This window comes from Macaca nemestrina, chromosome 16, assembly GCF_043159975.1.
Source record: "Macaca nemestrina isolate mMacNem1 chromosome 16, mMacNem.hap1, whole genome shotgun sequence".
NCBI lineage: Eukaryota > Metazoa > Chordata > Mammalia > Primates > Cercopithecidae > Macaca > Macaca nemestrina.
In genome coordinates this window covers 33,821,631-33,847,755 of record NC_092140.1, presented here as the reverse complement: position 1 = coordinate 33,847,755, position 26,125 = coordinate 33,821,631, and positions in this window count along the sequence as shown.

Below are 26,125 nucleotides of genomic sequence, written 5' to 3'. Positions count from 1 at the left end.
GGATGCATGGTTTGCAAATATTTTCTCCCATTCTGTACGTTGTTTGTTTACTCTGTTAGTAGTTTGTTTTGCTGTTCAGAAGCTTTATAGTTTAATTAGGCCCCATTTGTCAATTTTTGTTTTGGTTACAATTGCTTTTGGCATCTTTCTCATGAAATCTTTTCCAAGCTTTATATCCAGAATGATATTTTATAGGTTTTTTTCTAGGGTTTTCAAAATAGTTTTGGATTTATATTTAGGTCTTTAATCCATCTTGATTTGATTTCTGTATATGGTGTAAGGAAAGGGTCCAGTTTCAATCTTAGGGATAGCCAGTTATCTCAGTACCATTTATTGAATAAGGAGTTCTTTCCCTATTGCTTGTTTTTGTTGCCTTTGTCAAAGATCAGATGGTTTTAGGTGTGTGGCTTTGTTTCTGGGCTCTCTATTCTGTTCTATTGGTTTATGTGTCTGTTTGTTTTACTAATACCATGCTGTTTGGGTTTCTGTAGCCTTATAGAATAGTTTGAAGTTGAGTAACATGATGCTTCCAGCCTTGTTCTTTTTTCTTAGGCTTGCTTTGTTTATTTGGGCTCTTTTTTGGTTCATGTGAATTTAAAATTGCTATTTTTCTAATTCTGTGAAGAATGTCTTTGGTAGTTTGATAAAAATAGCATTGAATCAGTAAATTGCTTTGGGACTATGGCCATTTTGATGATATTGATTCTTCCCATTCATGAGGATGAAATGTTCTTCCATTTGTTTTTGTCATTTCTGATATCTTTGAGCAGTGTTTTATAATTCTTGTTGTAGAGATCTTTCACCTCCCTGGTTAGCTGTATTCCTAAGCATTTTATTCTTTTGTGGCAATTGTGAATGGGATTGTGTTCCTGATTTGGCTCTCAGCTTGGAGGTTGTTCATGTATAGAAATGCTAGTGATTTTTGTACATTGATTTTGTATCCAGAAACTTTGCTGAAGGTGTTTATCAGATCAAGGAGCTTTTGGGCAGAGACTCTGGAGTTTTCTAGGTATAGAATCATGTCATCTGCAAACAGGGATAGCTTGACTTCCTCTCTTCCTATTTGTATGCCTTTTATTTCATTTTCTTGCCTGATTGCTTTGGCTAGAACTTCCAGTACTATGATGAATAGGAGTGGTGAGAGAGGGTATCATTGTTTTGTGGTGGCTTTAAAGGACAATGCTTCCAACTTTCACCATTCAGTATGATGTTGGCTGTGGGTTTATCATAGATGGCTCTTATTATTTTGAAGTATGTTTCTTCAAGGGGTAGTTTACTGAGGGTTTTTAACATGAAATGATGTTAATTTTATCAAAAGCCTTTTCTACATCTATTGAGGTGATCATGTGGTTTTTGTCTTTAGTTCTGTTTATGTGATGAGTCACATTGATTGATTTTTGTATGTTGAACCAACCTTGCATCCCATGAATGAAGCCTACTGGATCTAGGTGGAATAACTTTTTGATGTACTGCAGGATTTGGTTTGCTAGTATTTTGTTGAAATTTTTGCATCTGTGTTCATCAGGAATATTGGCCTGAAGTTCTCTTTTATTGTTGTGTCTTTGCCAGGTTTTGGTATCAAGATGACACTGGCCTCATTGAACAAGGTGGGAAGCAGTCCCTCCTTCCCAGTTTCTTGGAATAGTTCCAGTAGAATCAAAAACAGCTCTTCTCTGTACAGCTGATAGAATTTGGCTGTGAGTCTGGTCTGGGCTTTTTGTGGTTGGTAGGCTTATTTTATTACTGATTCAATTTTGCAACTCATTGGTCTGCTCAGGGATTCAATTTCTGCCTGGTTCAGTATTGAGATATTATATGTGTCCAGAAATTTATCAGTTTATTATAGGTTTTCTAGTTTGTGCACATAAAAGTGTTCATCTTAGTTTCTTTATTATTTTATTTTATTTTATTTATTTATTTATTTTTTTGAGAGTGAGTCTCACTCTGTCGCCCAGGCTGGAGTGCAGTGGCCAGATCTCAGCTCACTGCAAGCTCCGCCTCCCGGGTTTACACCATTCTCCTGCCTCAGCCTCCGGAGTAGCTGGGACTACAGGCGCCCACCACCTCGCCCAGGCTAATTTTTTGTATTTTTTAGTAGAGAAGGAGTTTCACCGGGTTGGCCAGGATGGTCTCGATTTCCTGACCTCGTGATCCGCCCGTCTGGGCCTCCCAAAGTGCTGGGATTGCAGGCTTGAGCCACCGCGCCCGGCCATCTTAGTTTCTGAGTGGTGTTTTTTTTTTTTTTTTTTTTTTTTTTTTTCCAGTTTCTCTGGGGTCAATGGTAATGGCTCCTTTGCCATTTCTAATTGTGTGTATTTAGATTTTCTCTCTTGTTTTCTTCATTAGCCTATCTTTAAAATTTTTTTTCAAAGAAACAACTGGATTCAGTGATCTTTTGTATTTTTTTGTGTCTCAATTTCCTTCAGTTCAGCTCTGATTTTGGATATTTCTTGTTTTTGCTGATTTTGTGGTTGGTTTGCTCTTGCTTCTTAGTTCCTCTCATTGTGATACTAGGTTTTTAATTTGAGATCTAACTTTTTGATGTGGGCATTTAGTACTATAAACTTCGCTCCTAACATGTCCTTAGCTGTGTCTCAGAGATTCTTGTATGTTGTGTCTTTGTTCTCATTAGTTTCAATGATCTTGATTTCTGCCTTAATTTCATTATTTACCTAAAAGTCATTCAGGAACAGATTGTTTAATTTCATGTAATTGTATGGTTTTGAGTGATTTTCTTAGTGTTGATTTGTAATTTTATTACATTGTGACCCAAGAGTGTGGTTGGTATGATTTTGGGTTTTGTTGTTTTTTTGTTTTTTTTTGAATTTGCTGAATATTGTTTTATGTTCAATTGTCTGGTCAATATTTGAGTATGTGCAATGTGGTAATGGGAAGAATGTATACTCTGTTGTTTTTAGACGGAGAGTTCTGTGGATGTTTATTAGGTCTATTTGGTCAAGTGTTGAGTTCAGGTCCTGCATATCTTTGTTAATTTTCTGCTTAGATGATCTTTCTAATACTGTCAGTGGGATATTGAAGTGTCCCACTATTAATGTGTGGGAATCTGAGTTACTTTAAAAGTCTCTAAGAACTTGCTTTATTTATCTGGGTGCTCCTGTGTTGGCTGTATATATATTTTGGATAGTTAGATCTTCTTGTTGAATTGATCCCTTTACCAATATGTAATGCCTTTCTTTGTCTTTTTTGATATTTGCTGGTTTAAAGTCTGTTTTGTCTGAAATTAGGATAGCAATCTCTGGTTTTTTCTGTTATTCATTTGCTTGGTAGATTTCCCCCATCCCTTTATTTTGAGCCTATAGGTGTCATTACATGTGAGTTGGGTCTCTCGAAGACAACGTACCATTAGGTCTTGGTTCTTTATCCAGCTTGCCACTCTGTGCCTTTTAAATGGGGCATGTAGCCCATTTACATTCAAGGTTAGTAATGATATGTGTGGATTTGATCCTGTCATTGTGTCATTAGCTGGTTATTATGCAGACTTGTCTGTGTGGTTGGTTTATACTTAAGTGTGTTTGTGGGGTTTTTTTTTTTTTTTTTTTTTGAGATGGAGTTTTGCTCTTGCGACCAGGCTGGAGGGAAATGGTGTGATCTCTGCTCACCTCCTGGGTTCAAGCAATTTTCCTGCCTCAGCTTCCTGAATAGCTGCGATTACAGGCACCTGCCACCACACCCAGCTAATTTTTTGTCTTTTTAATAGAGATGGGGTTTCTCCATGTTGATCAGGCTGGTCTCGTATTCCCAACCTCAGATGATCTGCCTGCCTCGGCCTCCCAAAGTGCTGAGATTACAGGCATGAACCATCGTGCTGGCTTTGTGTTTTTGTAGTGGCTGGTAAAGGTCTTTCCATATTTAGTGCTCCTTTCAGGACTTCTTGTAAGGCAAGTCAGGTGATAATGAATTCCCTCAGCTTTTGCTTGTCTGAAAAAGATCTTGTTTCTCTTTCACTTATGAAGCTTAGTTTAGCTGGATGTGAAATTTGGGGTTGAAAATTATTCTCTTCAAGAATGTTAAATATAGGCCCCAATTTCTTATGGCTTGTATGGTTTCTTCTGAAAGGTCTGCTGTTAGCCTGATGAGGTTCCCTTTTTAGATGACCTGTCCTTTCTGTCTAGTTGCCTTTAACATTTTTTCTTTTATTTTGACTTTGGCAAATCTGAAGATTATGTGTCTTGGGGATGGTTGTCTTGTGTAGTATCTGGCAGGGGTTCTCTGCATTTTCTGAATTTGAATGTTGACCTCCGTAGCAAGGTTGGTGAAGTTTTCATGGATGATATCCTGAAATATGTTTTCTAAATTGCTTGCTTTCTCTCTCTCTCTCTCAGGGACACCAATGAGTCATAGTTTTTTTCTCTTTACATAATCCCACATTTCTCAGAGGTTTTTGTTTATCTTTTTTTCTTTATTTTTGTCTGACCGAGTTATTTCAGAAAGCCAGTGTTCAAGCCCTGAGATTCCTTCCTCAGCTTTATCTATTCTGCTGTTAATACTTGTAATTGCACTATGAAATTCTTGTAGTGGGTTTTTCAGCTCTATCAAATCAGTTTGTTTCTTTTTTTTTATAATGGATATTTTATCTATCAGCTCTTGTATTGTTTTATTGTAATCCTTAGGTTAGGTGTCAACTTTCTTCTGTATCTCAATTATCTTTATTCCTATCTGTCTTCTGAATTTTATTTTTGTTATTTCAGCCATTTTAGCCCAGTTAATAACGCTTGCCAGGGAACTAGCATGGTCATTTGGAGAAAATAAGCCATTGTGACTTTTTGAGTTGCCAGAGTTTTTGCACTAGTTGTCATCGTGTGAGTTGGTGTTCTTTAACTGCAGGGTAATTTGAGTACAGTCAGTAGACTTCTTTTCAGGATGTTTTCAGAGGGCTGAGGCTTTGTGCAGGGTCTTTGTAGCTGAATTCTTGTCCTTGGTTTCATACTGGGGTATAACAAAGTATTTTTGGTGTTGAAGTTTTCATCTGTGATCCAGTAGGTGGCACTTAAGTGAAATGGCCAGTAGGTAGACTGTTGCTCAGTAACATGGCTCCTCTGCATTTCCTCATGATTGCAGCTGTGCTCCCTCTTAGTGCTCTGAAAGTGTGGGCTCTTCTCCCACTCAAGTGCTGGCTGCAGATCTCAGCTTGGCATTCCTAGGCTGCACTCCTGACCACAGCTCTGGGGTGAGCTGAGGCTTTATGTTCTCTCTCCAACCTCGAGGCAGCAGGGGAAGGAACCTTAGCAGTGATTGGTGTCAGATAGCCTTTCATTTGTCTCTTAGGGCTCCATACCAGAGAGATGTGGAGCCACTATCAATCAGTGCAATCAGCCTGATATAGTGAGGCTGCACGGTAGACCCAAGGTGGGTCAGGGGTTCTTGTTAATAAATGATGGGGCATGTGGGTCACAAGGGAGAGACTGGCCTCTTCTCCTTAGGGCACCTGCAGCTTGTTGGAGGTATGGTTAAAGCACTCAGGGTCTTTGCCCCTTCTCAGTCCCAAGGCAGCAAGGAAAGTACTGCTGCAGCAGCAGTGCAAGAAGGGTTTTCAGTTGCCTCTGGGAGCTCCACCTCAGAGAAATGTGGAGCCATTGCTACTGGGAATGTTCAATAGCAATGGCTCCTGAATGGTGGCCTGAGCTGGGGTTTTGCTTGTTAAGGAGCAAAGTGTTAAGGGCTCATGCGGAGGAGAGACTTAGCTCCTCTCATGTGGTGACTATGGCATGCTGGGAGTGCATGTGAAATCCATAGGCTCTTTGTATCTTCCCCAGCCCAGTGGTAGCAGGGACACAATCGCTGCTGTGATAGTGGCAGAGGAGCTGTTGGTTGGCTCTGGGAACTCCTCCCCAGGAAAACTCAGAGACACTGTCAGTGGGTGTGCTCAATCATGGGTGGGGTGGCAGATCTGTGGTCATGAGCTGGGGGCCCTGCCTGGTGAAGGGTGGATGGGGGTACTGACAGGGAAGAGGTACTGGATTCCTCTCCATGTGGTGGCTGCAGTGTGCTGGAGGTGCCAGTGTAGTGACTAGGCCCTTTTTCCTTCCCCAGCTTGAGGGCAGTTACGGTGGTACCACTGCAGATCCAATGGTGAGGGCTTCTGGATTGTATCTGGGATTTCCTCACTGGAGAACTGCATAGCCATCTTCAACTGATGTGTTCAAGTGGGGGTAGGATAGTTTTGCTGGAGTGCCAGGTCAGGAGGCCCCACCCAGTAAGGAGAAGTAGATTGAGGACCTGTGTAGAAAGTGGTCTGGCCACCTTTTCTGTGGGATGGCTGCATTGTGCTGGGAATCCACACCTGCCCTTAGTCATCATGCACCCTACAAAGACTGAAGGCAACAATGACAAAGATTGTGAGACAGCAAAAATGGTGGCTTGCCTTTCCCTGTGAGAGCTTGGTCCTAGGGAAGTGCAGGGCTACTACCAGTTGGAAAGCCCAGTCAGGGGTAGCTGGAGTCTTTGGTTGGGAGGTCCCACCCACTGAGGAGAAACACTTAAGAAACAGCCTGGCCACTTTTCTGGGGGATGGTTGTGTTGCTCTGGGAATCCACATCTGTCTGTAGTCACCATGCACCCTTCAGAACCTGAAGGCAACAGCAATGAGGGCTGAATGACAGCAAAAAAATGGAAGTTTGCCTTTTCCTGTTGGAGCTCCATCTCAGGGGCGTGCATGGTTGCTACTGGCCTGAGAATCCTAGTTGGGGATGGTTGGAGTCCCAGGTTAGTGAGTTTTATTCTGTAAGGTGCAGTAGAGGTGAGGCCTGCAGTTCATTGCTGCTCATGGATTTGGTCTTTTTCTTGGGAGTGTGTGAGGGAGCCTGACCTCTGCTGTTGCTGCTGGAGCTGCAGCCACTAATGCTGGGATGCCTAGGGGTCCAAGGCTCCCATGACTCTGCATATGGCTTAGTGGTGGCCCTGCCCAGACTTTATATAGCTCTGTGAGACAGTCAGAAGGTACCAGTGGGGTAGGCTCACAAGGGAATCTACTGAGCCCAGGGTTGCAAAGGTCCACGGAAGAAGTATGGGTCCCTGGGGACTCTCACTTACTCAACACTTTTCCAGTGTTGAGGAGAAGCCTGCCCTGAATTTGTGCCGCTCCCAGGTGGGCAGTCAACCTGTCTCACTCCTCTCCATTCTCTGTGGGTCAAGTTCTTTTCTGGATGAATCCCAATATGTCCACCTGGATGTTTGCAGTTGAAGATCTAGTGTTTATGTGCCAGTTTTCATTCTCTCTGTGGGAACGGTGCACACTAGCTGCTTCTAGTCAGCCATGTTGGCCCTAGCCTTTTCTCTTTTCTTCTTGGTTAAACTAGCCAGTGGTCTATAAATTTCTTTTTTATTTTTAATCCTTTCAAATAAACAGCTTTTCATTTTGTTGCTCCTTCATATCATTTTTTTGGTCTCAATCTCATTTAGCTCTGAGCTGGTTTTTATTTCTTGTCTTATGCTAGCTTTGGGTTTGGTTCATTCTTGTTTATCTTGTTCCTAGGGGCATGACAATAGGTTTTTAATTTTTGATCTGTCTTTTTGATGTAGTCATTTAATACTGTGACCTTTCCTCTTAGCACTGCTTTTGCTGTATCTCAGACATTTTGCTAAGTGTGTCTCTAGTTTCATTCATTTCTAATTTTTTTTTTTCCTGACTTGATTTTGTTGTTTACCCAAAAGTCATTCAGGAACAATTTGTTTAGTTTCCTTGTACTTGTGTAGTTTTTAGAGCTTCTCTTGGTATTAATGTTTAATTTTATTCCACTTTTGTCTGAGAAGATAATTAATATGATTTTGATTTTTTTGAATTTATTGAGATTTGCTTTACAGCCAAGCATGTGGTCAATTTTAGGGAATGTTCTATGTGCAGATTAAAAAAATATATATACTCTGCAGTTGTTAGGTACAATGTTCTATAAATGTCTATTAGATCCATTTGGTCTATAGTACAGTTTAAGTCCAGAATTTCGTTGTTGACTTTCTGCCTTGATGGTCTGTCTGTTACTGTCATTGGGGTGCAGAAGTCCCCCACTATTATTGTATTACTTTCAGTATCTTTTCTTAGATCTAGTAGTATTTGTTTTATGAATCTGGATTTTGGGTGTGTATATATTTAGGATAGTTAAATCTTATTGTACTGAACCCTTTATCATTGTATACTGGCCATCTTCTTATCTTTTTTTTTTTTTATTGTTATTGGCTTAAAGTTTGTTTTACCTCGTATAAGAATGGCCACTTCTGCTCACTTTTGTTTTGAATTTGTGTGATATGTCTTTTTCAATTCCTTTACTTTGAATTAGGTGTCTTTAGCCATTAGATGGGTCTCTTGTAGGCAGATTTTCTTTTTTAAAAAAATCCTATTTTTTAAATAGGATTTGCCAGTTCATATCTTTTAAGTAGGGCATTTAGACAATTTATATTCAAGGTTAATATTGATATTTGAGGGTGTTTTTCCTGTCATTGTGTCGTTGGCTAGTTGCCTCAGAGTCTGAATTGTGTAATTGTTTTATAGAATCTGTGAGCTTTCTCACCCTTTTTTTTTTTTTTTTGAGATGAAGTCTCACTCTGTCACCCAGGATGGAGTACAATAGTGCAATCTCAGCTCACCGCAACCTCCACCTCCCAGGTTCAAGCAATTCTCCTGCCTTAGCCTCCCCAGTAGCTGGGATTACAGGCATCTGGCACCATGTCCAGCTAATTTTTGTATTTTTAGTAGAGACAGGGTTTCACCATCTTGGTCAGGCTGGTCTCGAGCTCCTGACCTCAGGTGATCCACCTGCCTTGGCCTCCCAAATTGCTGGCATTACAGGTGTGAGCCACCATGGCATTACAGGTGTAAGCCCACTTTCCTACTTTTTTCTACTCTGATTGACAGCATGTTCTCCTGGATGATACTCTGATTTCAAGGACATTAAGATAGAATTTATTTATATAAGGCCAATCAAGGGTTATGGCTGTTCTCAAAAATTAGGGACCAGCACTGTTCCATAAATGGAACAAAAATGTTAATCACATTAAAATGAGATCTCAATTATTGAAACAAGTAAGGCTGCAAATCAGAATGATTAATTATGAGAAAACAAAACAAAAGAATCTGAGTTTTCTACTTATGTGTACTTTTATGATGGTAAATGTTGTCTTTTCATTTCCATATTTAGAACACCTTTGAGCATTTCCTGTAGGTCTCGTCTACTGGTGGTGAATTCCCTTAGCGTTTGCTTATCTGGGATACATATTAATACATTTCAAACAACAGCAAGTTCAGTAAACAAGGGAGGTAACTTGAAACCTAAGTAAACTCTTTGCCTGTGTGCAAACCAGACATTAAATTTAGACTCTGACGCTTGGTATCTAGAAAGAATAGTCTTAAACCCCTGATTCGATAGCCTGGGGAAGTCTAAGCCTCCCAAGATTTCCATGGGCCTCCTAGTTTCTGGGCTTCTGAATTCTCAATTTTTTAAATCCATTGACCCAGATGTGAAATTCAACAGCCCCAAAGAATAAGCTCATAAAAAGAATTGGCTTCCCCTTGAGTTTTGTCAATGGGGTGGTGGGGAGCCAGTGGAAAGAGGGAAGGGTGTGTGTATTCCATGTTCTAAGCCCCCACCTTCCTCTCTGTGGTCACCATGGGCTGACCATGTCCCAGACTGAAGGTCATAGCTTCCAAAAGATGGTCTTCATCACACAATTCACTGATGACCACTACCTCCTCTGCAACTTTGTATGAGGATAGTAACATTTCTACAGGAATTAGCCATGGAAGTACTTTTTGGCTTCCTTGCACCTTCCTCATAGATTTAAATTCTCTAAGTTCCAACTTTAAGTGTCATCTATTTTTTGCTACAGCCATGATTAGAATATCTGGATATGAATTTTGCTTCCATTACTTAGAGTTTAACCTTAAACAAGTTACTTAAATTGCCTGGTTTCAATGACATCATCTATAAAATGGAGGTTTATTGTAAGAATTTAAATTTGCTCTTAAAGTTAGATGGGATTAGATAGGTAGATAGATAGATCAGTATAATACAAAGAATATAATAAATAGTGAATTGAAGTAATAATTATTGTAATTGTTACATGTTTTATTACATTTGCTCCTTTCTCATTGTTTCCTCTTAAATCTGAGTAACAACTAATCTTGTTTGTGCAATAATCTGAAGTTTCAACTTAAGATGGCCGAAATGTCACTTTCTTTCAAATTTAAATAGCTTCATAAAGTGTACTACAGGCCACCATCTTATTAATAAAAGTTAAGTACTGATTATGAAAAGAATGACATAGAATACCCTCACACTAAGAGACACATCTTTGGCCTGCCTCCCATAAATGTGTCATGCTTGTTTATCACTTCCAACACGAGAGATCTTTGCTGTTTGGGAGGGCAGGTGTTATTACAGTTTTATAGAGGAGAAGTTAAAGTGAAGATTTACATTGAGCATCCCACATCAAACATGAGTCTTCAGGAGTGGGAAGATGTTGCATTGAAGATAGTGAGGTTGAAAGGAGTGAGAGAGTACAAATTGGCACTCATTCAGGGACAAACATACCAGAAAGAGGACATTTACACAGAACATGGAGCTCCAGTTGACACATGAGGGTTATCCTGGGCTCATTCTTCCCCTTGCTTTTATCACTAAGAAGCCATGGAAATAACTATTTTGGGGCTTGTGGCTACTCATCTTCAGCCAAGGAAGAGTTAGTAGAGCAGTGTCCCTCCTGCCTAAGTCTAGGGTGCTGAAAGAAGGGCTAGGAGACCATCAATTATGATGCTATTCAGATTTATGTCCCTAAGAGACTCTGCACAGGTACTTTCGAAGACTGGTCTAAGGACTTTGAATGTGAGTTGCAGCTAGAAGTTTCTGAGGGTCTCTGGAACACTTAGGGAAAGCCCGCTCTGCTTGGGTCTGCCCTTCAGAACTGTGGAAGGCAAGAGCCTCAGATAAGCAGCAGCTTGGAAACACCAGAAGCCCTCCCAGGAATCTGCAGAAAGAACCAGCCTAGGAAGAACTTATTCCTTGCAGACCTCTACTTCCATTTTTCACCTCCAATTAATTTGTATGTTGATAAGGGGGTCAATCCATGGTTTAGTGAGTGTCTATCTACATGGATTGTAGACATTGTTGGCCTGTTAAACCCCTCAGCAAGGAAAAAGAATCCATTTCTCTCCCAGAAGTCAAGTTGGATGAGTCTCAGCAAGTTACAACAAGGATCTACCCTACTCCCAAAGTAACCAAAAACTCAACTATCAGATTCCTGGCAGAGAAAGGATGGAGGTAAACATGACAATGAACTGAGAAGCTTCAGGATCCACTGGTAAAGCAAGTGGGAGAAAAAGGCAAGGGAAGCGCTTCTGCAGCCTCCACCCAGATTTTAAATTTATTTTTGTGTCTTTTGAATAGGTACTCAAGTCTCTTGGTAAAATGACAAAATAAGGTTTTCAAATCTTCCTTTCACATCTCACAGATATGAATGGTACTAGGTTTACCATTTTAAAAAGTCACAGTTGAGCTTCCAGCCTGTGTTTTTTTTTTTTTTCCTTTCATTAATGGGTTCTTTCCAAGTCAGGAAATCAACAAGAGACGAAATTTATAGCTAGACTAAGTTAAAGAATGCTGTTCTGAGCACTAATTTTCTTTTCTGCTTTTAAATATCCCCATTTGTCTTCACATTTTCTTTTCCAAACCCCTCCCCGTCCTATTCCATGTGGCTGGAGGCTTAATATGCTAACACTTAGGAGAACAGAAGGCTTTCTCCAGAGAGAGCTACAGAGCTGTTCTGTGTAACTGCCAGAACCGCCAACCTGAGCCTCCCAACACAGACCAGCTTGGCCCTGCCACGATGCAATCTGTCTCCAGTCCCACAGCAGAAGAGAGGCCCAGGGGCACCTTGGACTGGCTTTCTTCCTCCAGCATTGGAGGATGGCTTCAAAGATTGAGCAAAGTCTCTGGAAAGTTTTTTTTTTTTTTTTTTTTTTTTAAAAAGGTTATCTATTGAGGTGACCAGTTGAAAAAGATCCTGGCTAGGAACATATGACTTATTTTTTCTTAGCCATTTCTCTGTTCACACCAGGCCCTCTTCTCACCCAGGTACAATCAAAGAAGGGATTTTTTTTTAAATTAGTTTTTTCTTTTGTTCCTTCTAGTAATATGTGCTGAGATGACTAAGAAAAAACTCTAATCTTACCATTATACAATTAATATAATTTAATTTTTATTCATTTCTTGGAATTGTGAAAGGTCATAGAAGTAAAGAAGAGGATATTATCTCACACTTCACGAAATTTCTTTTTTTCTCATTGTTCTTTTTAATTCAAAAATAAAATGAGATAAATTTTACCAATAAACTTGGCAAATATTATTTTTATATGATCATACCTACTGGTATAAGGAGGTAAGGAAATGGACTTCTTAAACACTGCTCATAGGGAATATAAACTGCATACATTTTTAGAGAACAATTAAAAATATACATATAATTTACAGATGAAATGACATCACATGAGGAGTTTGCTCTAAAACTATCTAGTAAGACATGAGTAGAGAGAAATAGGGTAGGAAGAATAAAACAAGATTGATCATATATTAATAACTTTTGAAGTAAAAATGCATTAAATAATTTTCTGTAATTTGTATATGTTTTTACAATTCCATAATGAACATTTAAAAGGAAAAAAATATACAATGCACCACCTTTCATTCATTTGTTTATTCGTTAAATGTGTTTCCCAGGTGCCTGCGATGGTGCTAGGCACAGTTTTAAGTACTGAGGATATAGTAGGGAACAAACACACTCTTTCTCTGAGTGAGCTTAATTCCAGGGACAAGAAAAAGGCTTTAAGGGCATTAAAAAATGTACATAAAATATATCAGGCAGTGATCACTGCTATAAAAACAGGAACAGATAAGGGAATAGCAGGTGCAGTTAGTTTTGTGCTTTTCAAGACAAACCTCTCTGGTAGCATGATATTGAAGCAGAGACTTAAAGCACTTTAGAAAGTAATCTCTGAATACTGTGTGGAAGAACATTCTAGAAATGTTCCAGGAAGAGGTAACAGTAAATGCAAAGGTGTGCTTGGCGGGTTTAAGGGCTGGCAAGGACAATCTGTGAGGAGGACAGTGGTGTGAGATGAGAATAGAGAGATACCAAGAGGCAAGGTTTTTGGGGACCTTGCAGGTCATTGGAAAGACCTTAGCATTATTCTGAATGAGATGAGAATCCACCGGGGTTTTGAACAGATGGATAACATAATCTGGTTGGTCTAAGAAGAGTCTGTTGGAGGAGCAGACAAGCAAATGTAAAAATCAGGAGACCAGTTAAGAAGTCTTTCTCTTATCTAGGTGAGAAATGACAGTAGAGAGTTGATGAGAAGCTGTTGGATTTCTGTCCATCTTGATGTCAGTCAACAGGATCTCCTGAGAGATTGGACATGTGATAAGGGAGAAAGAGAGATGGCTCCTGGGTTTTTGACCTAAGATACAAAACAAATGAAATTTCCATTTATACATTTATAGGTAAAAACAATTCAAGTGTTAGTTCTACATTTATGAAAATAGAGATAATTCTGGTTGAGATGTTGAGTAAGCAGTTGGGTATATGAGTCTGGAGTTTAGGGAAGAGGTACTAACTGCATGTATACATTTGGAAGTAGCTGGTATAAAGATGATAGTTAAATCCATGGAAATAAAGGAAATCACCAAGAATAAGTATAAATAGAGAAGACAAGAGGTCTGAAGACTGGGGCACCTACCACTTCCATGTCAGAGGTTAGGAAGGTTAAGAAGAACCAGCAAAACACAGTGGAGAGCTACAGATGATGTTCTGGCAGTGAAGTGACCAAAAGGTGTTTCAGGAAGGAAAGGCCAAATACTGCTGATAGCTCAAGAAAGGTGAGGACTGAAGTCTTGACTTCCGATTTAGCAATGTGGGGTGCACTGCTGTTTTGTGATTATGATAGGACAGAAGCATGATGGAAGTTTTTCAAGATAGAAAAAGAAGAGAGAAAGTGACAGTAAGTAATGAAAACTCAACATGAAGGGATTTGCTGTAAAGCGGCTGGCTCCATCAGTGGCATGGCCATGAACTGATGGCACACTCAAATTAGGGAATTTGGAATTTTAATAAATGGACTACATACAAAAGTTTGAACAGAGAGTAGAGAACCCACAAAGGATGGTGCACTACCATGGTGCCACCTAACACTGGGCTCTGTTGCTATGCGACACCAGATGAGTGAGGGAAGGGAGCCATGGCTGGAATCTGGAAACAGAAGGGAGAGGAGTTGCTAGACAGAACTTCCTGGCAGGACTGTGATGCTTAGTAGAGGAATCAACCAGCCCATGGCAAAGCTCCAGGGGAGTAGAGTCAGCACCCCAACTTCACTGTCCTCTCTCCATCCTCCAATCTTTGCATCATGCCGTGGTGGCTAAACCTAAACAAAAGCAAGAGAGCCAGGGAGTTTGTTAATGAAGTTCATGCAGATCCACCTTCTGAGACACTGAAGCAGCACAGGAAGTGAATCTGAAGAGTTAAATGGGAGATACTCAGCACAAAGAAGATCAGAAATGGACCACTGAGTGGAGGAAAGATATAGAGTTAAGAGAGCAAGAGTTGAGGGTAGCAGCACTACAGAACATTTCTTCTAAGGATATAATAATTGATACATAAAGGTTTTGCTATAAATTACCATCTCAAGATAGCTAATAATAGCATGAAGTAGAAAATTTATGAAAATTTATTGACACAATGAAATACTATCTAGCAATTAAGAACAATCACATAGAAAAATATAGAATAACAAAAACAATCATGATAAATCATTAATTGGGCTGAGTACAGTAGCTCATGCCTGTAATCCCAGCTTTTAGGGAGGCAGATGCGGGAGGATAGCTTGAGCCCAGGAGTTCAAGACTTGTCTGGACAGTATAGTGAGACCCTATTCTCCACAAAAAGGAAAAAAAATCATTAATTGAAATAGATATATAAATGCATTACATATATTTTGATTCTAATTTCTAAAAAAAGAAATATATCTGTTTACTTAGAAACAAAACTGGAAGCATTTGTACAACATGTTAAATACCATTCTCTTTGAATAATTTTATGGTTTTCTTTTGACTCATGCTCTTTATGGCATAGACTGCATGATGGCTCACTTCCCTTGAATGAATGCACCCCAACATCCACACCACCACGTAGTCCATGTGTATTTTAAGTTGGCCACCTCATGCTGCTGCTCTTAATTCTACAGATGCATCACATTATTTGAAGTTGAGCTCCAAGGCATCTACATGGGGCCTTAATCACATGTTCTGCCTTGACTATTTCTTACAATAAAAGTCACATATTATATGTCTGACTGCCACATATCTTTCCCATGAGGACCAAACTGGAGGAAGCACCAAGCCAGGTCTGGGGAATGGGAAACACACCTGAGTCCCATTGTTGGTGATGCTAGGATAGTAATAGATAGTAACTGCAGGTCAAAGGCAGAGCTGAGAGAATCAAGCACCAAACAAAATATTGCCACATTGTAGCTTGATTTGTGGGCCCTCTGTATGGGTGGTTGATGTAAAGGTAAATGGTGATTGTGATAAAACCATTTCAATTATCAATTTAATAAACAAAAGTATTCATTGAACCTGATTCTGTGATGAATGCTAGGTTGGGAATTATGGGGGAAACATAGGAAATGGTCTTTGCACTCAAAGAACTTATTATTTAGCTAGACATAAAATTAATATACAAACAAATGAGAATGATAAGTAGGATATAATTAAATATGTAAAATTGTTTCTTACAGGACATAAATTTTATGCATTTTCAAGGAAATAAGGGTAGGATTAATCAGGGATGTGCTATTAAAATGTTGAGCTGAACTCAGAAGGAGGAGTAGAGCTGGAAGAGAATCAGGACAAAATTTTGTGAGGGAACTAGACAGCCATGGGCCTGTTAGGGCTAGATTTAAAAATTCAAGGAGCAAGCAAGGGCAGAATGATGACAGACAAAAACTTTTTGGTTTGTTTTTTTAATAAACACGAACTTTCCCAAGTTAACGTGTGCATCAGAATACTCCTGTCCTGGGAATATATTACATTCTTTAGCCGACTGACTGTAACAGGACAAGAGAATTAACTTTTAAAAAAAATCTTTAGAGAAAAAGAACCACTTGGTAGGGAGATGATTTAGTTTAACAGGCCACTGAACAAGTTAGGAAACATAAATTTTAGTTCCCATGACAACTGTCTTTTGTTACTAAGTCTGTTAACCACCTTGACCTTGCATCAGATGAGACAATTATTTATTGACTGCTTCTTCTATGCTAGGCCTCTTATATACATTATATTATTTAATTCTTATAACAACCTTGAGTAGGATTTTTAAAAATTATTTTAAAATTTCCATTATACAAATGAGCAAACTGAGATGCAGAGAATACAAGAAACTTACCCAAGTTCACATAGCTAGAAGTGGTAGAGTTGTGATTAAACTGAAGCCATCTGACTCCAGGACACCATAGTGTCTCAAATAGTCCTAGTTTCAGAATGTCAAAGTGTTCCACAGTCATGCAATGAAAACACATATGGGAAGGTTTACACAAATTCCACCTTTCTAACCCTTGTAGGTTTCTGTTTTTCCATCTTGTGATAGGGCATGACTTAAATCATAACATAGCTGCACACTTCACAAGAGAACTCCTTAGAAACTGAAGTATCTGTTTCCAAATAGCACTGAAATTCTAGAGGCCAATATGTTTTCTAAGAGTGAGAAGTTCTTGGCCCGGTACCCAGGCACAAGAGTCTCCTGCTATGTGCTTCCATGGAAACGAGCCAGGGATGTCCACAGCTACACAGCAGAGGAATGTAGCCCTTGCAGAGATAGTCAGGGAGGGTGCTTAACAAGACTAGGAAATGGCTACATTTCAGTAACCTGCAGGAATTGGAATTCACAGGAAATGATTTCTTCCCTTGTGGGAGCTAAGGCATTCAAGTAAATCTGAGCGCCTGTCAGAGAAGCAGCCGTCACTAGGCTTGCTGATTACATTTGCAGTTAAAATCCAAAATCCCCACTCCTAGTAGTTCTTACTTTGAAAATTACATCTTATAGGTATCTTTGCTAATGTCTCCCCTACAAAACAGATGTAATCTTCACTGAAAATCCTTGAACTCAGAGATAAGCTACCCATGCAGATGCAAAGTAGAATGTTTTCCCAAAATGTAGGTGGAATTGGACTCCAGTGTGTTAATCAATTTCTACATACCCAGATCTGCCTGGAAGGTTAGGTAATTCTTAACAACACCACCTTTTACCTCAAATTCACAGAAGGCCATTCATGTTACTTTTGGGTTTTCAACCTGGTGTCTGATTGGTTTTTCCAGTGGGGCCATGGTTTGGTTAAGAGGACTATATTCTTTAGTCAGCCAAAAAGCAAACTATTCAGCAACCCAGAAGATGTTGGTGTAGATTATTGAGAGTTCCTTGTGAAATAATGCTGGTTCTTCTGGAAGCTTATGCAGCCAGCTAGGAAAGTCATTGCAGCAGTCTTTTTCTTTCAAAGCATTTGGAATTTCAGAAATTTTTGGTGTGTGAAGGGAGAAAAGAAGCACTTGGTAAGAAAATAATCTTTAAAAAACATATGTCTGTTCCACAAACGTGCTCCTCAGAATTGTAAAAAGGCCCCTACAAAAAAGTCAGACTAGAAATAATGATTTAATTCAGCTCCTTTGACGTGAGAACCCATCATCTTTTGTTCCATGACAGCAATCTCCATTAAATAATAATAATTTAAAGATATCCCTGGCCAAATATCAGTTTCAGAGTGAAACCCTCTTTTAAGTTATTCCCTTGCCTCCCCTTAATGTTTGTGAGGTCAGATGGGCAGGCTGCACATTTAGAATTGGAGATAGGCTTTTCTTTACAGCTTCAGAACCATAGCCTTTTTCTCTTTATCAGCCTTTTCTCTCTATATCTCCCCATTTCTTCCTCTTAAGACCTTTTCCCTTACCCTCTCCCTTTCAGATCACCCTCACTTCCATCTTTTTTCTCTGTTTTCACTTTTTGCTTTCTTTCTCTCCTTTTTCTTCTTTCTTCCTTTAAGTGTCTTTCTGCTTCTCATTCTCTTTCCCTCCCTTCCTACTTCCCTCTCAAAAATGAAAAATGAACACACAAACACACTCATACCTGCTGAAATGTCCATCGTGATGGAAGAACACAAGGGCTTCCAAGGAGGCAAACTTGAGCTTCAGTTTAGCTCAGCCTGTTTTGGGTGCAACCTGAGCAGGGCAGGGCCCGTTTTTAGTATGCTCTTGCTTTTAAGCTACTCTTCTAAAATTATTTACATCGCTGTAGAATTGTGAACAATTTAGAATATTATCATTGCTATGGTTTAGATGTTTGTCCCCCAAAACTTCATTGAAATTTGATACTGGATGTTAGAGGTGCAGCCTAATGGCAAGTATTTGGGTCATGGGGACAGATCCTTCATGAATAGGTCAATCCCCTCCCAGGGGCTGGGGGTATAGGGTGTAAGTGAGTTCTTGTTCTGTTAGTTCCCATGAGAGCTATTTGTTACAAAGAGTCTGGCACCCCGCCTCCCTCTCTCTTGCTTCCTCTCTCACCGTGTGATCTCTGCACATGCCAGCTCCCTTTCACCTTTACCATGAGTAGAAGCAACCTGCAGGCCACAGAGATGCCCACTCTTGAATCTTCCAGTCAGCAGAACCGTGAGCTAAATAAATCTTTTTTCTTTATAAATTATCCAACCTCAGGTATTCCTTTATAACAACACTAAATGGAGTAAGACAGTCATGGGTTATTTATCATACAATTTTAAGAGTTTAATGGGCAGAAGTCATATCTTCATAGAAAAACTAGGTACTGGGTGGTTAATAACTGAAATCCAGTTATAACAGAAGACTGTAACAATCAAGAGATCAACAAAACATTGTTGAATTCCTATTATGTTTAGGACATTGTAATAAGCAAGATGGGAGATACAAGCAAACATATGCATTCTCAACCTCAAGTAGCTTGTGACCACATTTGAGATGACAAAGAACTTATACAAGAAAAAATAGCTAGAAGTGGCTTGATATTTATTGAGCATTTACTGATTGCCAGCCACTGTGGTGAGCTATTTACATGTGTTCTCTCCTGTAATTCTTGAAACAAATATAACGAATGCCACATACCATTATGACCTACATTTTATAGATGAGGAAACTGAGGCTTAGAGATTAAGTAACTTGCTTAAGGTCTCACAGCATATGACAAGGTTGGCAATTGAACTAGTACAAGTCAGCAAATGTTAAGCACCAAATGAATGGGATAGAAGAATATTTATCCAGTTCAGAGCTGGAAAATCACTGTGTACTTGGTAAGTTACAAAAAGACAGCATCTCAGAACTGGAGGAGAACTCAGACACCTGAATCTTCCCCACTCTTGTCAGACTTGGAGACACTGGAAGCCAAAGGCAGGGATAATTTGCCTAAAAAGGTGGAATATAAGTGGTATTTGGAGGATGAATAGAGGTTTGACAGACAGAGAGTGCCAGAGAGCATTTCCAGGGAGGGAAACAGGAATTTTGGTTTCTTGAATAATATTCCGATTGTTTCTGATATTGTTTTATTTTCACTAAGAACTTTCTTCCACATCTGGCATCCAGAGAGAGGAGTTTGGGGAAGAGAAGAGGAGTACTTTTAACTGTTACCATCTCCTGCAGTTTGAAAGTTTTCATCCTCATGGAACTCTGGGTCACTCAATGTGACCAATTCTTGTGTATCTAATGAATGACTATGGATATATAAGGGTATATCCAGGATAGGCAATAACACGAATGAGGTAAAGCTATGGTAGAAAGATAAATAAAATAAAAAATGTGTTAGCATACAACATAAAGTATTGAAGCAGAAAAAGTCAAACTTGCAGGAAAATCTGCCCTGGACTCTTTCTTCTGTGTTGTCCTAACAGAGCCTAGTTTTATATAGAATGTTTGCTGCAAAACGAGACACAAATAGTTCCGAGGATTAACTTTGAATTTCCTGGATTTGGTGGGCATAAATCAGGGCCTTCATGCTATTTTAACACTTTTTGAAAACAAGGTCCTTATGAATAAATGGCAAAAGTGGGTCAAGAAATGCTTTATTCATTAATAAGTAAAATCTAGAACTTGGAGTAATGCTCCCTAATTATGAAATGGGCAGCACTGTCTACTATGTTCTGATTGGCTGACATCAGTTTGAATGCAAAGCTTTATTTCACTGCAGAGTCCTGGCATACTTTACACATTAAAATTCTAAGCTGTCTAAGTAGGTGTGAAACTAATTTTGTGTTTATTTTTTAAAACCCACCTATGATCATTTAGGACCATCCACTTCACTTTGGGAGGGCACCACCCGGTTGTAGGTAGGCCCTGGGAGACAATAAAGGAGAGGATAATTTCTTAAATGCCTTAAACCAGAATATTTATAGCTTCCTGGAATAGTTGTAACTATTTATCCATTTTTCCAGCCACAACTTTTCTTAATAAGAAGGGCTTTGAAAAACCTGCTAAATCTGGGCATAAAAGGAAACGCAAGTTTTCCTAGAGCAGTGGAATTTTTTAAAGTCACATAGTAACCTTATTGATGAAATCAGGAAGAGAGCACTTTCAGATCAGACTTAAGGGAGGTTATTTACAAAACATAGGCTTTTCTCAGCAGAGCAGGCACATTCTGCGAGGTTTCTTGCAATACAAAGATACATACTATAGCTGGTTTTAAGCAAGTCATATGGTCTTGTGGACCCTTCTTCAATGGGAGGTGTTAAATAGCATTACTAGCAAGTGATTCATTCAGAACCACCAGCAAGACTATTTGCAGAGGTCGCTCGACACTTTAAAAATAGTGATAATAATAGAGTCAGATTCATTAGCAGTTAAATTGGAAAAAAATATTTTTTTCTGCTTAAATAGAATGTATCTTCCTTGAATTAGGCTTTTCTTGAAAGCACTTTCTTGTTTATGAATGTCTATTCTGATAAAATCTAATTTTTAAATTTTATTGGGCCATGGACAATCTAACCTAACGTACATTTTTGGAAAAGCTATATTCACACTGACCACTAAAAGCAGATTCTTTGGTACCTTCCCCCATAAAGATTTTAACTGATATATTTTCTCCTAATATTCATTCTCCTTTAAAAAAATTAAGTAAAATAATTTTGAATGTTGTAAAATGTTGTGAAACAAAATCTCCCTCTCCGAACTAGTGGCCTTCCATTCTGGAGGCCACCATCCTTTTATTAGATCTCCTTCAGTTAGGTCCTTTGAACCGGAACTGATAAGGAAAAGGTTAAGTGTGGTCTATGCCTTTTGGCTGTAATCTCTTCACACTGCTGAGCCTGGCCAGGGTTCTGTAGATGCATTTCATTAGTTCTGAAACTGCTGAGAAACTGGGAGTCCATCACCATGGCACAGGTTATATAAAACACACAGATCAGCGGCATCAACTTTGAATGCAAAAAGTGTAGATCATAGCTAAATAATGAGACTGATCTTATAATAAGCACATTATATTAAATGCAAATCCCTTTTATTTTCCAACAAATATTATGAGACACTATACAAGTTATTACAAAGCATTAAGGAAAATGCAAAGATGAATAAGATGTAAAGCTTTCCTTCAAGAATGGTTGAAGGAAAATTTTGTTTCCAGAACTGTACATAAGATGATGCATGAACACCAACAACTGAAAATAAATGGCTATAAAATAGCATAAGAATAGCATAAGGAAGAAACTGTAAGATTTAGGAAGGTTCACTTTTAGCTAAGAAAGACTGAGTAGGGGCAACTAGTAAAGATGTAAGGATGCTGAATGTCATGAACCAAGCTAGAATGTAGGCAAATATATGTACAATAAAAATAACATTAACGGGTGGCTCCATTATTGAGGCCTGATCTCCCAGTTACCCTCAGAGACCCTTGGGTCAGATGTTCCGTTTCTCATAACCAAAGAGGAGACATTAATTACAGTTCAATATTATTTGGTTAAAGAATAATTAGTTGACTCTTGCTAGAAATTAGATTTAGAATTCTGAAACTATATGGATGTTAATTGTTATGACTTTTCATTATCTTCATGAAAGACCAGGGCTATTAAAAATCCCATCTGATTCTCAGGAAGCGAAGGTGAAATAAAAGGTTTTAAAACTGCATTGATTCCTGACGAATTTGTTAATATTTTCCCTTAACTATTGAGTTTTCTTTAACTAATTAGGGGTTTTATTTTGAACTTCCTAGCCAAATTTGGCCACATCAAAGAACACTTAGTTTTTAAACACATTTTTGAAGTGACTCATTACTATCTTATTTAAACTGTGAACTATAATGCCTTACTTAGGGAGTAAATAACTGTCCATGCTAAATAACTGAACATTTTCACAGAAATTATTTTGAAGACAAGTCTTAAGCTAAATAGTTACTGTCATCTTCAAACTGAGGGATATACATAGCAACTAATAGTGTGGAACTGTGGAAGGTAAGTCACTTTCTCCCTTCACCCACTTCCCTTATTTTCTACTCTAAACTGCCACAATCTGTATCCAAAATGCAGCCTGGCTTTTCTTAGTGAGCTAAGTACATTCTTAGACTTTATATGCATTTACTAAAGTCTTATAAAGGAATTATTAGTCGGAGACTGCTGGGAAACAAATCAAACACATTTCTTGCCCTCATGAAAGATAAAATCAATTAGGGTAGGCACATACCAAACAAAAAATTACACAAATAATTATTTAATTGCAGTTCTTATGAAGGGAGAGATGTGTCCTGGGAGGCTATGAAGGCATTGAGTGTCTGTAGCTTTTCCTGGTGCAAGGTGCAAGCTGTCGTTGACTCTAACATTTTGGGGTCTGGAGGATGGTGGCCGCCTTCTCACAGTTCCACTGGGCGGTGCCCCAGTAGGGACTCTGTGTGGAGGTTCCGACCCCACGTTTTCCTTCTGCGCTGCTCTAGCAGAGGTTCTCCATGAGGACCTTGCCATGGCAGCAACTTCTGCCTGGGCATCCAGGCATTTCCATACATCTTCTGAAATCTTGGCAGAGGTTCCCAAACCTCAATTCTTGACTTCTGTGCACTCACAGGGCTCAACACTATGTGGAAGCTGCCAGGGCTTGAGGCTTGCATCCTCTGAAGCCACCACCCATGCTCTACATTGGCCCCTTTCAGTCACAGCTGGAGCAGCTGGGACACAGGGCACCAAGTCCCTAGGCTGCACACAGCATGGGGACCCTGGGTCCAGCTCATGAAACCACTTTTTCCTCTTGGACCTCTGAACCTGTGATGGGAGGGGCTTCTGTGAAGACCTCTGACATGCCCTGGAGACATTCTGCCCATTGTCTTGGGGATTAACATTTGGCTGCTCATAAGTTATGCAAATTTCTGTAGCTGGCTTGGATTTCTCCTCCGAAAATGGGATTTTCTTTTCTATTGCAGTGTCAGGCTGCAAATTTTCTGAACTTTTATGCTCTGCTTCTCTTATAAAACTGAGTACCTTTAACAGCACCCAAGTCACCTCTTGAATACTTTGCTGCTTAGAAATTTCTTCTGCTAGATACTGTAAATTGTCTCTCTCAAGTTCAAAGTTCCACAAATCTCTAGGGCAGGAGCAAAATGCCACCAGTCTCTTTGCTAAAACATAACAAGGATCACCTTTGCTCCTGTTCCCAACAAATTCCTCATCTCCATCCGAGACCACCTCAGCCAGGACCTTATTGTTCATATTACTATCAGCATTTTTATCAAAGCCATTCAACAAGCCTCTTAGAAGTTCCAAACTTTTCCACATTTTCCTGTCTTCTTCTGAGCCCTCAAAACTGTTCCAACTTCTGCCTGTTACCTAGTTCCAAAGTCGCTTCCACATTTTCGGGTACCTTTTCAGCAGTGCCCCACTCAACTGGTACTTATTTACTGTATTAGTCCATTTTCACACTGCTGATAAAGACATACCTGAGACTGGGCAATTTACAAAAGAAAGTGGTTTGTTGGACTTACAATTCCACATGGCTTGGGAGGCCTCACAATCATGGCAGAAGGCAAGGAGGAGCAAGTGACATCTTATGTAGATGGCAGCAGGCAAAGAGAGCTTGTGCAGGGCAACTTCCATTTTTAAAACCATCAGATCTCATGGTATTCACTATCACAAGAATAGCATGGGAAAGATTTACCTCCATGATTCAATCATCTCCCACTAGGTTCCCCCGACAACACGTGGAAATTATGGGAGCTATAGGATGAGATTTAGGTGGGAACACAGAGCCAAACCATATCAGATACCAAGTCTAAGCCGAGGGCAGGAGAGGAGAATGAGTAGGCAAGAAGAGGGGCTGACAGAGGCCAAAGCAGGGAGGGGTCATGTGTGGAGCTAGTCCTGTAGCTCAAGACTTTGGCACCATCTGGGGATAGGAGACACGAGAGATGGTCAAAATATTTCAATGTAGACTGGGCATGGTGGCTCACACCTGTAATCCCAGCACTTAGGGAGGCCAAGGCGGGCGGATCATGAGATCAGGAGATCGAGACCATCCTGGCTAACATGGTGAAACCCCATCTCTACTAAAGATACAAAATATTAGCCGGGCGCGGTGGCGGGTGCCTGTAGTCCCAGCTGCTCGGGAGGCTGAGGCAGGAGAATGGTGTGGACCCAGGAGGCGGGGCTTACAGTGAGTGGAGATGGCGCCACTGAACTCTAACCTGGGCAACAGAGTGAGACTCTGTCTTGAAAAAAAAAAAAATTCAATGTTTCAGGCTATGATGGACTGAAGAGATTGGAGAATATAAGACGAGAGAAGAGAAGAAACCAGACAAGAATGAGAGTTTCAGGAAGGGGAAGAGACAACAAGACCAGAGAGAGAGCCATTTGCAGTGGATCAGTGACAAGTTAAATTTCAGTGGCTGAATGAGAGGAAGACGTACAAACAATGAATTGAATGACAAAGTAGGTGGAGACAAAAGTCAGAAGGCAACAGGGTCCATGAAAAGCTTTGTTTGTAAGATTGGAGTAACTTGAAGGGAAAGAGCCAAAGAAAAGATGAGGGAGTGACATAGGGAGCAAAATGGGAAACATGTCACAGGTTGATAGATTGGCCTTGAAGAGGAAAGTGGACTGCTATACTCAGAAGAATTTGCATTTTAATAGAGAATAATACTTTAATTCAGAGCAGTGTAGTCTAATAAAATATACAATAGGAGACATATATGTAATTTGACATTTTCTTTTATTCACATTAAAAAAGTAAAAGGGAACAGCTGAAATTTAAAAAAAATTTATTGTTATGGATACATAGTAGGTATATATACTTATGGGGTACATGAGATATTTTGATACAGGCATGCAAGGTGTAGTCATCACATCATGGTAAATAGGTTATCCATCACCTCAAGCACTTATCATTTCCTTTTTACAAACATTCCAATTATTCTTTTAGTTATTTTTAAATGTACAATAAATTATTGCTGACTGTAATCACCCTGTTGTGCTATCAAACGCTAGATCTTATTCTTTCTATCTAACTCTACTTTTGTATCTGTTAACCATCTGCATACTCCACCCACTACCCTTCTTAGCCTCTGGTAACGATCATTCTAGTCACTCTCTCCATGAGTTCAGTTGTTTTAATTTTTAGCTTCCACAAATTAGTGAGAATATGTGAATTTTTTTTTTTTTATACTTTGAGTTCTAGGGTACATGTGCATAATGTGCAGGTTTGTTATATATGTATACTTGTGCCATGTTGGTGTGCTGCACCCATCAACTTGTCAGCATCCATCAACTCGTCATTTACATCAGGTATAACTCCCAGTGCCATCCCTCCCCCCTCCCCACTCCTCATAATAGGCCCCAGTGTTTGATGTTCCCCTTCCAGAGTCCAAGTGATCTCATTGTTCAATTCCCACCTATGAGTGAGAACGTGCGGTGTTTGGTTTTCTGTTCTTGTGATAGTTTGCTAAGAATGATGGATTCCAGCTGTATCCATGTCCCTACAAAGGACATGAACTCATCCTTTTTTATGGCTGCATAGTATTCCATGGTATATATGTGCCACATTTTCTTAATCCAGTCTGTCACTGATGGACATTTGGGTTGATTCCAAGTCTT